This window comes from Apteryx rowi, unplaced genomic scaffold (assembly GCF_003343035.1).
Source record: "Apteryx rowi isolate R43461 unplaced genomic scaffold, aptRow1 scaffold_581, whole genome shotgun sequence".
In the NCBI taxonomy this organism is placed as follows: Eukaryota; Metazoa; Chordata; class Aves; order Apterygiformes; family Apterygidae; genus Apteryx; species Apteryx rowi.
Genome location: NW_020450851.1, coordinates 534,967 through 546,752, shown reverse-complemented (window position 1 = coordinate 546,752; position 11,786 = coordinate 534,967). Strand labels below are relative to the sequence as shown.

Genomic DNA, 11,786 nt, shown 5'->3' with positions numbered 1-11,786 from the left:
TAGTCCCCAGTTTTTGTAGAAGACTTTGAACAGCCTATCTCTAACAACTTGTCTCCTTGACCCTTGATGTGAAGCCAGATTGAGTGCTAGGCAGTGCCACAACAGAGAACCATTTGGATTGGGATCTCAGAGATTGGAAGAGCAACAAATGACACTAAAAGAGAGATGTGACAAAATATGCAGGATTAGTACATTCAGTTCTTAGGCTTCTCTTGTGTGAAATTAGAAGTGAAGTCAGCAGGAGTTTTGCCCAAGTAAAGACTAAGGTCCTGATCTTGTGATTTTTCTGCTTTGAATATGAGTTAAAAATGCATGTGAACTGAAGTACCAGGCACTCTTTAAGGTATACAGGATTCACGCCTTAAAAAGGTGAAGAATGGCCAAATAAAAGACAGATTACTGTGTTCGAAGCGAATATAAGAAGCAAGGTCAGAATTAACAGGAGGATAGATGGGGCATACATGGAAGTGGGAAGGAGAGTTCAAACGTAAGCCAAACTAAGTGTTAGCAAGGACTAAAATTACAGAATTCTTGGGCATTATTGCACTTTTGAAATTCAGCCCTTGATATTGGTCAAAGGTGTCAGTGTTTTATGTAATTCTTTGGAGGTAACCTGATGCTGTTTCCAGTTCAAATCCTGGTGAAACTCAGAGGGTCAGGCTGATTTGAAGGGGGCGGGGGGGTTGTGTTTGAATTAATCCAATCTGAAATTCAAAGCAGACTTCAAGAGGAGAGAACCCACAAAAACTGGAATCAAAGAAAATGTTTGCTTGAGCCCCTGTGAAGTGTAGCTGCCAGGTTTTGTGTCACTTGTTAAAAGGAGTATGTAACATATATCCCAGTCACCAATAAACTTCATTATTACAAAATGTGTAAATTGAACATAAAACTGAATGTATATTTTGTGAAGTACATTATTACGGTGTCATCTAAAATCCTTCATTGTGTCTGCTGGCACTGATTCCAGTGTTCCTGCTGTACTGAACAGTGGGTTTTTTTTATTGTGTTGTATTTACAAACATAAATTCAGACTTGCATAGTGACGTTAACTACCTGTGAAATAACAATTACATCTCTTATCATTTTTTGTTCACCTTCTTGATTTCTTTGATAAAGCAAATATTTGCTTTTCTTGTCTGATCAGAGTAGGCAAAATCATTTATTCACGGTAATAGCACTATTGACTTCTCTGTGGGCAGGACTGAATATGCTGATGTCCTGGGAGTTCTTTGCATAAGAGAAGTGAGCAGGATTTAATTCAGTCCCTGGATGTTAACTTTAGATATACTTCCAACATCCACAATGAGCCACCCAAGGATCATAAGAAGTTAGCAAAGGAGGAGTTCTGTTAGTCTAGAGCAGGATTTAAGTTGCCCAAAAATGTAAATACTCCCAAAAACTTAGGTCTGAGTGGTGAAATCACCCTCTAATAAATATTGGAGCTGAGGTTTTTCTTTGGATTCGTTTCTGTATTAGTCCATTGAGCCCAACTCCTTCTCTAGCTCAAGACATTTCAGACATAAAACTGCTGTTAAGCTGAATCTCTACTGAAAGCTTGACAATAAGTTATTTCAGTGGTCTCACTGCAGTAAACCTGGTGGCTGAAGGCAAATGAATGGAGTTTCTGCTGTGGCATGAGCCATCATTTTTGTGATGTAAAGATAGCAGAACAAGTGAAGGGGAATTTTTCCTTCCTTTTCCTGTCTTCTAGTTTTGAGGAAGTGTTTGTTGCTGCTCTGAACAGGGCTAGCCTTGTTGTTCTGATGGGATGCATGTTAGTGCCAAGTTTATGCTAGCTGTCCATCATTTCTCCATGCTCATGCCATTAGAGTGAGCAGCTTCTCAGAATGAGTTTTACTGATAGCATTTTGCTAGCTAATCCTCCCTGTCATCCTAACTTTGCCACAATAGGTTGCATGGATAGCCTGCGGTAACCAGCGGCTGATGCTGTTGTCATTTACAGCTGGGGCTGGAGAGACTGAACCAGGAAGAATTCGGCCCTACAAGGCTTCAGCCAGCTGTACTGACAGTGGAGAATGCCAGTTAGCATTGCAGCAAGTTTTCTTACTCTCAATAAATAATTATTATTTCCCCCCTGACCTTTCCGTTTGGTTCTTTCCGGTACAGACACAGCCTCTCTCTGTTCCCTGCCCCAATGAACGTCTGCATTAAGTCCAAGGCTTGGAGTAATTTACCTGAAGAGTGATACCAATTGGAAACCACTGTAAGTATATTTTATCTCTTATAAAAGACTTCTTGTTTCAGCAAAAAAAGACATATTTAAAAAACAAAAACAAACTACAGCACCTGTGAGCATTTCTGGTGAGTGTAAGCTAAGTTTTGCTTTTCAAATTTAGAAGGAAATAAGTGGGCAAAAAATATGTCAATAAAAAACTTAAATTTTTAAGTTGTAGTCTCACAGCATAGTTCAGCAGTGGCTGGTTTGATGTACTTTATCTTTTAGTTTGGCAGGTTCTCCCTGCTTACTGCTCTAGTTCACGCTGTTCTAGTTGGTTCATCCATTTTTCTCTTGGGAGTGTTTGTCTTGGTTTTTATTCTTATTACTTTTTAATGAGACACCTTTGACTTCTGTAGTTTTGGAAACCTCCAGATTTCCTCTCATTGCTGTTTCATGCAATACAGATTGAAGTTAGTGCAACTCCTTAAAGGTTTAATCTGTTCTTTCCAGGCCTTGATTCATTTATGATTTGGGCTAGAGTTTCTGTAAGCCATTACAGTTTGGTAAATTTGGCTGGATTGCATTGGTAAAGCTGAGATTCTAAGAGAATTTTGACTTTGTGTTGTGATTTTATTATGTTCTGAAATGATCGGTTTTATGTTATTTGGACTTTTTTTTCCTGTAAATCTCATAGCTTTGATTTGTTATGATCAAATCTCAGTGCTTGCCAGTATTGTGGCAGTGTTGCTGTAGCCAAGATGCTCTGAGGTTTTAAGTGAGGCAAGCTTTGTAGGCAGGGAATAACTTTTATGAGACCTGTGGTTTAGATGGAAAAAACAGACAAATTTTGGGGCATATAAGCCCTACTTCAGGTCTGAAACAGACCCAGCAAATTTCAAGCTAAGTTTAACTTAATCATGTTAATCAGTCTCCTGTAAAGGATTTTGGAGACTATTTTATTTTTCTGTTTTTATTGCACTAGAACATTGGGCCTCTCTTGTCAGTTCTCCATGCGTCACATTCTTGTTCTGCAGTGTCCTGTTGGGATTCCTCTTTCATATTATGTTTTATGATGATGTTTTCAGGTATTTGTGTTTTCCATTGTATGATGTGAACTTGCAGAGATTTTACACAAATTGCCAGTCATGTACCTGTAACAGCATGAAGATCAGTATTGCTGCAAAACCATCAGAGAAAGTGTGTGAATATTCAGGCAGTCAGCCTGTGCAGGACTTCTTACTACTGAAGCAACACTTCTGGCAGGAAGGCTGAATGGCTCAGGTAGTTTAAAGTTAGCTTGTCCCACGAAGCTTCAGCCTCTGCTCTGGTGTTCAGTGTACCCTGAATTTTGTGGTTATGTCTCTGGTCAGAGTCCAGTGCTTCTCACTGTTCTTTTGGGCCTTTTTTTAAATTTAATGATTGTACTCCTCTCTCTCTCTCTCTCTCTCTTTCACTTTGTCAGTTTCTAAATATGTATTGTCAATGTCATGCCTGGGAGAGACACAACACTGGCAGTGATAACCACTGATACCGGGAGCTGTGCTAGTCACAGGCAGGCAGAAGAAGAATGTGCAGCAGAATGCTCAGGAAAAATATTGCTTAAAATCAGATGTGAACTGTTTTCACCCTTTTATATTTTTAGGATCTGAATAGCCAGACTTTTTGTAATTATATACAGTCTCTGTGCCTTACTAAGGTTACAGACAAACTGTACATCAATGAGTAAGCACAGAGCACAGGCAATACAGGCATCTCTGACCTGAGGGCAGTTGCTAGAAGGTGATGTTGTATCTCTGTTAGGAAGAGAAATACTGCGTGGAACATGGATGGGCAGACTTAGTCAGTAGCAGCACTTGTAACAACATCAGCAACCCTGTGGCGTTTTCCCTTAGTGCTATTTAGTATGCAATGAACATAGGTCTGGATAGTGACCCAACCTTCTCTGTATTCAGAGACTGAAAACTGCCTTATTATTGTTCATTATGTAGAATTATTCTCATACAGTTACATTATCATAGCTTTCCCTGAGAGCCAGAGTACTACTATGGGTTCTGTGCAGCTACACTGGTTCCAATACCTGCACTAATTTGTTCATTGCTAACCTGGTGTCTCTGCAGGACGTAGCATGGTTCCAGATACAAGGGAAGGCTCAAGCATTCACTGAAGTTAGAGCTGGCATGTGAAAAGTACTAGCAGCCCAACAAAATACATTGCCTGCTAGAGACCTGATTTGGTGGCCTGACTATGAGAATATGTAAACTCATTGAGGGAAAATTCATTCCAAACTCAAATAATTGTTGTAAGGCAGGTACATGCAAAGAAATCATGAGTGGAGAGCAAGTGGGGGAGAGAAGGCTGTATGCATGACTGGCAGCAAGAAGAAGGGGTTTTAAAGGCATTCCAAAGCTCAGAGGTAGCAATCTCTTTCTAGATAGCTCTGAGGTTAGGACATCCAAAATATTATCTATTCTGCCTTCAAATTAAACAGAAGGGAGTCTCTTCTACTTTGCAGACAGTGTCCAGATCACTGCAGCAGCTGTACTATTGTGAGTTGTGCACCATCTGAGCCATTTTTATATGATACTGTAGCATTAAGGTACATGGAAAAGAGGGAATGCCTCATTGCAATGAAGATAGTGAGAGAGGAGTTTCAGAAAACAAATATAAAACAATGGCAGTGGTGGTAGGCCCAGTTTAACACACAAGTTGGAAAGCGCTGATATGCACAGTTTAGTTCAGGGATGACCATGGATGCAGTTAGCCTGACATTAGGTACTGGAGAGCATACAATCAAGAAAGAAGAGGATGTATTGTAAGTGGTATAAATGAATATAATGAGAAGTTACACAATGCATTTAAAGGAATGTTGAAAGTGAATACTAAGGAAAGAGAAGTATCTGAATATAGGATATGTAATCTAAAGAGATGGAGCGGGCAGGATGTTTCGAACTAGAGTGAATAAATCTTTCATAAATCAGTACAAAATATCAATTCTGTAGTGACCCTTGAGACTTAGATTAACTGAGAAAGGTCAGTGTCTTTCTGTCCTCAACTTCTGGTATTCCATCCATCCGGCCCATATATAGAAGTGTCCTCTCTGCTATCTTGGCCTTCTGCTGTCCTTCACAAGAAGCAAAGATGGCCCTCTGATAGTCTGCAGTATTTGGAAGAACTTGTAATGTGCCACAGTTGTGTATGGAGAAAGAACTCAGAGGTAGCTACAAATCAGACAGGAATCCTATGCTCCAAGGGCCAGTCCTGTGTTCCAAGGGCCAATCCTATGCTCCAAGGGCCAATTCCAATGTCTTTTGCAAATAAGTTGCAATTTGCATTACCCTTAGCAGCAAATAAATAGTAAACTGATCTTTTTTCCGGGATTAATCCGTAGAGGAGAACATAACCACATGCAGTAAAGTAGCAAGGTAGACTGACCCTCACAATTGAAATTGTCTTCTAGAACTGTCAGTCAATGCAGTCTGGAGAAGTTACATAAATAGTTATGATTTGGGGAGGTTCCACAATCAATATTTATTGCTTGTTTCATTCTCCCTCCCACCTCTGGGCTTTCAGTTCTTTTGACATAGCTAAAACAAGTCATATTCTTCTACAATTAGTATCCCATTTTACCTTCTGGAACATGGAGATATTTTATAGAATTCTCTGATGGAAGTGTTATGGAAGGAGTGTAGAATCAGAGAAAAAATTAAGTTGGAAGGGTCCTCTGGAGGTCTCTAATCCAATTCCCTGATCAGAGCAGGGCTGACTTGCAAGCCAGATGAGGTTTCTCTGGACCTTCTTCAATTAAGTTTTGAAAATCTTCAAGGATGGAGATTCCATAACCTGCTTTGTCAGCCTGATCCTGTGCTTAACAACTCTTCCTGTGAAGAATATAGCAGTAAGATAGCAATATATGTAGAATATGTTAATGAATATAAGAATATATAATTACAATATATGTGAAGAACATAGCAGTAGGACTTTTTTTTATATGAGCAATAAGATAAAACAAAAGGATAGCAATATAAGTATAGCAGTAGGAGCAAGGTTACTGACTTTGTCTATTGCCCTTAGCTGACAATAGCAATCTGGACTTGCAGACCAGAAAAGAAGAAAGGGGATCCTTGTTTGGGTTGCTTCATAGGCAGTTTTGACCACAGTGTCCCTAGGATTTTTATTTTCTGAAGTTTTCTTTAGTTCCTGAGCTGATTTGGCCATTTCCCTTACTCAAACTTCTTTTTGTGGAAGGCTGCATTTCTTTCATGTAATACTGAGATGCAGAGCAGGCTCTCTAAACAGTGTAAGAGGAAAGGAGGACTGCTGTGAAAAGTACTTCCTTTAGTGCCAGTCAGCACCATTTCTTCTCTTCCCTTCCCAGTGATCCCAAGTCACCAAGCTGCAGGACTCTGATGTGGGAAAGCGATGATGGAAGAGCATCTTGATAATACAGTGTCAGCCTTAACAGCAAATACACAGGTTTGCATAGGAAGAGGCAGAGGGTGCTGTGCAAGGCCTTGCTGGTGTCACTACCTGTAGTTAAAATATTTTTAACCTGTGCCTCTAATGAGATCTGAAGGCCTGGGATGCACAAGCAGGATCAGCCACACAATGAAATAAAGTTCAGGCCAGTGCTTGGTCTAACAACACGCTGTGGCTGTGATAGCAGCTGACAAGTTGTGTTCATGCAGACTGAGCCCCCGCAAATGGAAACACTGTCCTGCCCCAGGGAAGCAGTTTTGTGTGTGGATAGGGCTTGAGGCAGAGGCAGGATATAACTTGAGTTAACTCTGAGGTAAAAACAGACCTTAGATATGGCAGTTCAGTTTCCAGAGACAAGGACGTTCATTATTACTGCACGCATCCAGAGTCTAACCCTCTATGTCCTTTGCTGCCTGGACAAGGAGTGGTGCCACCTGAAAGCTTCTCAGGTAGCAGAGCTTTTTAGAGCACTTTAAAGCACTGCTTTAGACACATACTCCCCACAGGATCCAGCACAGTTTGGATGCATATGTAAAAGTCATAGGGTCTGGAAAGGGGATGTGCGAAGGTGTGTAGTGGAAGTGACCATAGTTAGTACTCTGAAGATCTACACAGACGCTTGTGAGCAAGCCATATGCAATCTGTATGCTTTAACAAATACATCTTCAGGTATGAACTGTGCATCTCATGCATCCTCACCCGCGTAGCAAGAGAGGTATCCAAATGACAGTATGGGGAACAGACTAAAGGGTGCCAGCACTTGGAGTCTTGAGATGCTATATTTACTTTTCAGAAAAAATACATGCTTTTAAGTGGTTTGATTCTTCTTCAATTTAAAATTGAGTAGATCAGTTTAGCCCTTAGCTATATCTGTACAACTTTAAGTAAGGTCAGTTCAGTCATCCCATATTTCTTTTGATTTAAATGGGATCAGATTTTGGCCCAGTATATTTGAGCATATTGATTGTCTGTGTGGAAAATGCAGGAGACAGTACCCTCTGTCCCATTATGGGTCTGCTTTGGGGACTTGCAGCCCCAATAATCCAAAATGCATCAGAGCTGCCAGCACTCTTGAGTTGAACATGAGCCTAAATCAGCTTCGATTCATCTAGAAACTCTCCTGCAACCTGCAACACCCCCCAGAGGAGCCTGTTTGGAAGGAGAAACAGGGCAGCAGGAGGTAATAAAAAAAGTGGGTTTGTGTGTTTTGGGGTGTTTGGGGGGGTCCACAGGGCCCAGCCCAAGGCAGGTGCCAGCAGCCCCGCAGCCTCGAGCGGGACCGGGCGCCCGGCCAGCTGCTCGGCCTTCGCCTGGCCTCTCCGTGTGTGTCCAGGTTTCTGCACACGGTGCCTGCCTTTTTTTTTTTTTTCCCCTGTAACTCCCCCCTTTTTCTTCGCCTTTTCAGTTTTGTCTGGGCTGTGGGTCGTTAGCGGGAGAGTTGGGGTTTGTTTTTTTTCTTTTTGGCCCGTTTAACTACTTTTTTTTTTTTCCTTTTCCTCCGGAGCGTTCATTTTCCGGCCCAGGAGACACTTCACCGGGGCGCTACCGCCGACACCGCCGGCGGGGAGGGCCGTTTCCCCGGGCCGGGCCGGGCCGGGCCTCTCGGCCGGCTGCTGCCCCCCGCCGGCGGCCGCCGGGAAATGGCGGCGGGGCCCGGCGCGGCGCGGCCGCCCTTATGTAACCCCTTTATGTAACGGCCGAGGGTGCCGGCGCCGCACTGCGTCGGGGGCTCTGCTCCCTTGGCGAGGTGGCCGCCCGCCTTCCTCCCCTCCTCAGCCTGCTCCACGGGGTTTTGTTTCATTCTTTAAGATCGTGTTGTTTAAAAATTAAGCCAGAGGCTGGGCCGGTCCTCAAAAAAGTTGCATTTTGCTGGTGTTAGTGGCCGTGCTTTCGCAAGCAGCTGGAGGTAGGATTTGGGGGAGCGGGGGCCACGGCATGGTGGCCAGGGCGGCCGGTTCGGCTCTTTCCAGAGGCAAATTAATGTGCTTAGGGAGGGGCTTTGCTGGACAAGGGGATCCTGGGTCAAGCCAATGCGGGTCACCCCCCTTGGCTGGGTGCTGCCTTTAGCGGCGCCTGTGCTGCAGCATGGGCCTCGCTCGGGCCAAATGCAGCCCCCAAACCGCACGCCACGCGAGAAGCCACCTTGAGGAAGCTCCCCTGCTCCCCCCCAAATGACCCATCACTGCTCATGGCAGGGGCTGTCAGGAGATGACTGGATTTTATTTGGGCCACCCAAGCCTCCTTGGCTCCTGTACGTTTTCACCAGCGTTGCCACAGCCCCTGGCATGTGAGAGGAGCTGCCAGGTGCTTAGCTGAGTGCAGCGGCTGCCCGTTGGGTCAGGGCAGTGGTGGCCGAGGTGAGAGGCTGTGGCTGAAGCTCAGCAGCTACCTGCTTCCAAGAGCAATGTACAGAGCATTTGGGGGGAGTTTAAAACAGAGGAGAAGCAATGAGGAGATGTGGGCTCTTGCCTTTTCCCTGCAGAGGTTTGCTGTGTGATTGAACACAGCAAACACGTCATTTCCCTCTGTTTTGCCTCAGTTTGCCCATCTGTGTAATGGAGGCGGTAATCACTACCTGCTTAATACTCCTCGGAGGCTTAATTCTTTGTGTTTACAAAATGCTCTGAGGTTCAGGAGAGAGGAAGGCATGGAGAGCTAGTGTGCATTGTGCTTGTAATCAGTTGTTTCAGGCTCCAAATCTTAATGCTTTACTTCGAGGACCTCTGCATCTCAAAATTACTTCAGTGCTTTCCTCTACAAAACGAGTCTTTGCTGTGATTTGTGTTGAACTGGAAACTTTCATATTTGTTTGTTTTTCAGACGAATCTGTTACATTTCTGTATAACTCTTCAGAATGCTACAGCCTTAGTTAATATTTGTCAAATGGAGCTCCGACTGTCTAAACCGATGGGACGAGTTTCATTTTATATGTCATCAGTAGGGGCAGAATGAGGATCTTCGTGCTTGGCCTATTTGCTGTAATACAGTCTCGGGGCCATTGCATCAGAGTCAAAACAAGGAGCAGCTTGTTTCCAAACAAGAAGCATGGAGGAGAGTCTTCTCTGCCTCTCTCCCTGTAAGGGAAAAGGAGGAGAAGGGGAGAGAAAGTTATCTTTAACAGATTCTAAAAATGCCTCTTCCCAAGTACGCAGTCAGTCCCTTCAAAGGTCTCTTTGTTTGTTTTCAGGAAGAAACCCAAGACAGCTGAAAACCAGGAGGCGTCTGAGGAGAATGAGATTACTCAGACGGGTGCATGCAGCGCCAAGCCGGGCCTTCCCTGCCTGAACCTTGAAGCTGTTCCGTCTCTGGGCCCGGCCCTCATCCACTCACCACATTCACCAACAAACCTGCACGCACACACAGGGTCATCTGATTGTGAGTACACCAACACACTGCTGGGTTGCTCTGGGCTTCTTAAAAATACATTCCTGATAGCAGACAAGGTTTTCCAGCCAGTTGCATGTTCTTTGCATAATGGCATGAGCAAGACTTCCTCAGGGTTTACCTTTTCCTTTCTGTGGGAATTACCTCTGAGAGTGTTTTCTGTTGAGGTCATGATAATGCAATCAGCCAGAGGAACCTGTGAGTGTGTTAAGTCAGATCGCTGGCTGCTCCTACTTCTTAAGAAATAAAATAAGAGCCCTCGAACATGTCTTCTAACTAGCACTGTAGTTACTCCTGTACAGGTAGTCATGCTTCTCATTACCCAACCATATCTGCTGACTGGGTTTTTCAATCCATGCCTTATTGCAGTGGGAGAAAGCAAGTGTCTGGCCCTGACAGCCAGGATTAGAAAGGATTTCCACCAAGAAAGAGGGGAGTGCTCCTGGAGAGGGGATGAGATTTAACCTACAAGAGGTCTGGAAGATTTCTGGAAACCCGTGTGGCCATACCAGCTTAAGGCCCTTGTTTTCAGTGCATTCACTGTGAGATTACTCAGCACAGGTTAATTGGCCTTTTAAAAAATGCTCTTTTCCATTTTTCCCAAAAAAAACTGAAACAAGGAAGGGAATGATTTAAACTGGATTTTGGAAAGTCAGAATTTACCCTGTCAGCTCTTCAAAACATTATCATTTCACAGTATTCCCTGCCTGGAAGTCTCTTGGGCAGGGACACAGAGGGTGATGTCAGCCTTATCATTTACTAGTTTTAGAATATATAGTTTACCTGCTTTGAGGTGGTTTTAAGATTTTGTAAAACTTACAAGGGGGAAAAGGAGAAAGAAAGATGATGATGCCAGGTTTCAAGAGCTCAGAAGTCAACTAGACTTTGCAGAGGCCTATAAAAAAATCAGGGCATGACAATAAAAAATCAGATTAAAAATTATGTATATCCTTTTCTTTTTTTAATTTAAAAATCCTGCCTCAGGGCCGAGCTTGGAAGCAGTCAGGTTGTAAGGATCATCACTATCAAAATCACTTTAGCTACAATTCATTCCTACTGGCTTCTGACTTTATTCATTATGAGCTTCTTCTAGAGATCTTGATTTTTACAGAACTGATAAAAACATTGGGGAAAATTCCCTAAATCTCACCTGGTGATTGGGGGAGAAGAGAAGGAGATGTGAAACAATGGAGCAGCAGGCACCATGCAGTTTAGTATATACAAGAATTACCTTCAAATTTGAGATGTCAGAGACTGTTAAAACCAGGGTACAGTTTTGTCTTGCAATGTTTTCTGAAAACAAGCAGCTTGTGAAAAGATGCACAAATTGAGCAGAACAACAGGAAAAAATAATCCTTATTTTCAAACAAAGAATCTCTTTATCCCATTCATAAAGATGAAAGAGTTCATTAGCAAATGGGATTTGAAACCTCACACTGATGTTTTTTGACAGGACAAATGGAAAGTCATGAAAGCAACCTTAGGACAGAGGCCAGCAGGATTGTAGGGAACTCAGAGAATGAACTCCTGCTTTTGCTTTTTGAGGTAGCCAAGGGTGAGGAATATTGGCAGAAGGTGGTATGGGGAAGTGGAGCCTGCCACTCTTCATGCTCTACCTGTTCTGTGGACAAGCAGAGTCTTTTAGACCCCAAAGATTTTAATGTTCACAAATCAACTTCCATTCCTACTAAATCCATAATACAAATATGAATGAAAAATTGCAAACCCAGATCAGATACTCCTTTCA

At 43.1% G+C, this 11,786-nt stretch overlaps 1 protein-coding gene across 4 annotated transcripts in view; it reads left to right on the top strand.

Moving 5' to 3' along the window:
• Positions 1-2,163: 2,163 nt before the first annotated feature.
• Positions 2,164-11,786, top strand: part of ZBTB20 (zinc finger and BTB domain containing 20) — a 34,477-nt gene continuing 24,854 nt past the window's right edge. For 2 of the 4 annotated variants that reach the window (XM_026082578.1, XM_026082579.1), the window contains exon 1: positions 9,967-10,030. The gene's annotated coding sequence lies outside the window, so the exon portion shown is untranslated. Of the gene's footprint in view, positions 2,225-6,621; positions 6,653-7,767; positions 7,836-9,842; positions 10,031-11,786 lie in introns of those variants that run through there. The other 2 variants (XM_026082576.1, XM_026082577.1) reach the window with 2 other exon arrangements.